Genomic DNA, 4,223 nt, shown 5'->3' on the forward strand with positions numbered 1-4,223 from the left:
CATTTTGGCGTACCTCGTCGAATCATATCAGGCAACGGTACCGCCTTTAAAAGTGCCAAAATTTATCGATTTGTTGAACGCCATAAGATAGACTGACGTGATTCTTCAATATATAACCTAAGAGCCAATGGTTTGGCCGAAGTATTTAATAAGACTTTAGTTAAACTACTCAAGAAAATTCTCTCTAAAATTAAGAGAAAGTGGCACGATAAATTGACAGAAGCTCTCTGGCATATCGTACCACTTATAAAACTGCAACGCAAGCCACTCCATATTCGCTAATTTTGGAACCGACACAATCTGGAGGTTGAGCTACCGTCTCTTCGTATTGATGTTCAATACAAATTAACGAAAGAAGAAAATAATCTTCTACGATTTGAAGAACTTGAAGCTCTTGATGAAGTCAGACTTCAAGCTCAACAAAGTCTAGAATTCTACAAAGCAAGAATGACTAGGGCCCATGATAGAATGGTTCATCCTAAAAGCTTCAAAGAAGGTGAATTTGTTCTAGTTCGCCGAAGACAAATAATCCCTCACCGTTGCCTTGGCGGAAAATTTTATCCAATATGAGAAGGACCCTTCATCATTGAAATAGTGTATGAAGGAGGTGCCTATCAACCCGTAAACCTAAATGGTCAAATGCCCATGCCACCAATTAACGGTCAATATTTTAAGAAATATCATACATAAAAATATTATGTATGAAAATCTGCCTATAAGACAAAAAGTCATATAAATTCTCTTGAAATACATGAGGCAATTTTTATATTTCTCCCATAATGGGAGAAATAAAATTTACTCCCCTCCTGAAAGACAGGAGGTAATTTTTATATTCTCCTGTAATGTAGGAGATAAGTTCAATCCCCTCCTGAAAGACAAGAGGCAATGTTTATATTTTCCTGCAATACATGAGGCAAATTCAATACTCTTCTGAAAAATCGGGAGATAATTTTATCCCCTTTACTAAATAAAAATAAGGGAGTTATAATAAATCTTCTATGCTCATAAACCTAAGGGTCGAGCTAAAACCCATTGTTTTAATAAGTCTAAGGGCAGAACCTTAAAAATTCCTATGCTCATAAACTTAAGGGTCGAGCTAAAACTCATTGGTTCAAAAAGCCTAAGGGCTGAACCTTTGAAATCTCCTATGCTTCTAAACCTAAGGGTCGAGCTAAAACCCATTGGTTCAATAAGCCTAAGGGCCGAACCTTAAAAATTCCAATGCTCATAAACCTATGTGTCGAGCTAAAATCCCCAAAGTTCAACAAGCCTAAGGGCCGAACCTCAAAATCTTATTTGCTCATAAACCTAAGGGTTGAGCTAAATAACATTGGTTCAATAAGCCTAAGGGGCTGAACCTTTGAAATCTTCTAAGCTCATAAACCTAAGGGTCGAGCTAAAACACATTGGTTCAATAAGCCTAAGGGGCCGAACCTTTGAAATCTCTTATCCTCATAAACCTAAGGGTCTAGCAAAATCCCCGAAGTTCAAAAAGCCTTAGGGCCGAACTTTAAAAATCTTCAAAGCTCATAAACCTAAGGGTCGAGCTAAATCCCTAAAGTTCAATAAACCTAAGGGTCGAACTTTAAAATTTTCAAGGCTCATAAACCTAAAAGGTCGAGTTATTTTTCATCAACATATCTAAAGGGTGGAAATCACATGATCAAAGATTACAACGAATTCATTGTGTGAAAGTCACACAAAAAATTTGTTGGGAGGCAATTTGTTGACTGTATAAAAATATATAACAAACAAAATCAGAGCAACCGACATACCCCTATGCCGGCCCCACCTCTCCAAACGACACACTAATTCGTTTAGATAACTACCATTTAGCGAATGAATCAAATAAAACAGGAAAGAATTTCAAAAGGAGGGATTTACACACGCTCGTCTGACTTCGCCTCTCCATTACCGCTCGACTTTGCTTCTTTCGGCTTCTCTATTGTTGCCCAACTTCCTTGCTTCACAGAGGCGTATAGGGTTTGCCCTTCGTCTCCTCTTTTCGTCGTCGTTGTTCGGCTCCGTTGCTTCACAGGAGGTCGAGAGATTGCATGCGTCGCCCCTTCTACTCCTTCCTTGCTATTCGACTCCGCTTCTCCGATTCCCACACCCGACGCTAACCTCCGCCACCGTCTCAGCCGCCGCCTGCCGACGTCAAGCCCGTGCGTGATCTTCGTCTCCATTCAAGGCCTCGTGTCGTCGACCTTAGGTCCGACCGGGAAGAAAATATCGGCAAATGCCGTCCCGATTTCTTCCTCGATGGGGAGGTGACGTTGGGAGGCTGCCGAAATTTCCTTGAAAATTCTGAACTTAGTGAATTTTTAGAAAATCGCAGATCTCTAATTTTTTTTATAAAATTAGAGAGCAATTAATTTACCGATTGAATCAATTAAATTGCATATGCTCAGGTTTTTTTATATAAATCAGATTTCTATATAAATAAATTTTTTATATATATAAATCAAATTTTTATATAAATTGCAATGGTTTACTTCAAATCAATTTTTTTTATAAATCAGTTTTTTGATAAATTATATTTTTAAAATCATTTTTTTATGAATGAGCAAAGTCAACCTGATTTCTAATCTAGAAAAAAAAATTATTTGAAACATTGCATATATAAAAAAAAGCTCTTCCACATTTTGGATAACTTCCTCTCCACAAATTTTTGAACTTTCTTGCTTGCCGAAAGAAAAATGACTTGAAAACAAATTTTGTGCTAGACCTAAATTACTATGCGAAGTTCAAAGAGTTTCCCTCTTTGCCTTCTAAGCCAAAAAGCTTGAAGTTATCTACAATGACTCTTTTTAAATATCAGAATTATTGGAAATATAAACTCATAATTTTTATGATAAAATTTCTTTGTAAATTTTATCTTTATAGACATGTATATAAAGCAATAAACTCTCAAACCCTCAAAATCTCTAAACAATTCAAACTCAAATCAAACACAACTAAAACAAAACTCTACAAATTTTTATACAAAGCTCCCTACAACAATAAACTGAAGCTTTCCAACAGAATAGCATAATCTCCGAGCTCTCCAAAGTCTCTTATGTATGAGCTCCTGCAACAGACAAATAAAGTTCATTAAACATTGAAATAGTTTAGTATTTAAATAAATACTAAAACAGAAAATGTTGTAGTAAAATGCTAATACACAAGTACTAAAAAGAAGTTGTCAAACAGTAAAAAAAAAAAAAAAAGGACTATAGTAAAAACTTACTAGTGTAGCAAAGTACTGTAACAAGACACTAAGTGTCAAACAACTGGTGTCAACTTAACAAACATACAATCAAATTTTAAATGGGCAGCCTGATTTATAAGAATTAGGTTGTAAGACCACTACCCGGCAACTTTCGTAGGAAAGCAGAAAGCCCGATCTTAGGGGAAAGTTTTAGGTAAAATGGACCTAACTCCTAACCCCTAATTAAAACTACCCGGCCACTTCTAATAGAAGTCGTAAGTCCGAAATCTGAGGGAAGTATTTAGGTGATAATACGAACCTAAACCCCTCATTTGGGCATCCAAGTCTATAGGACCTGGTTGTAAGACCCACAACTCGAGCCGCTTAGCTTGTAGGGCTAGGTTGTAAAACCCACCGTTAGGAAACTTCTAAGGAAGCCATAAGACCTATCCAATTGATAATCTTCGGGCAACTCATAATTGGAGCCGTAAGCCCTAACCTAAACAAACTATCCGAACAACTCCTAATTGGAGTCGTAAGCCCCAAACTAAAAAAACTATCCTGGTAACTTCTAATTGAAGTCGTAAGCCCCAACATTTTTGGAAAATTATTAAATAATTTGTAATGAACCTAAAACCTCAAACAATCAAATTTAAACCTATGGGCATCTTAGTCTAAATGATTAAGTTGTAAGACCCGCTTTTCAGGCTACTTCCTAAGGGAAGCCATAAGTCCTACTCAAATAATTAAAACCTCCGGGCAGCCTCACTATAGAGTTAGGTTGTAAGACCCATCCTTTGGCCACTCATAAATAGAGTAATAAGCCCCAATTCCAAATTCAAATCTAAGGCAACTTTCTAAGAAAGTTGTAAGTCCCAAACTAGATCTAAATCCCTGGGTTACTTTCTACGAAAGCCGTAAATCCCAATCTAAATTCAAACTCCTAGACAACTTCTAAGGAAACCATAAGCCCCAACCCAAATTAAATCAAACAAAAATCCACCCCTAACCACTTCAGTCTACTCGAGATCCC

This window comes from Dendrobium catenatum, unplaced genomic scaffold (assembly GCF_001605985.2).
Source record: "Dendrobium catenatum unplaced genomic scaffold, ASM160598v2 fragScaff_scaffold_896, whole genome shotgun sequence".
In the NCBI taxonomy this organism is placed as follows: domain Eukaryota; kingdom Viridiplantae; phylum Streptophyta; class Magnoliopsida; order Asparagales; family Orchidaceae; genus Dendrobium; species Dendrobium catenatum.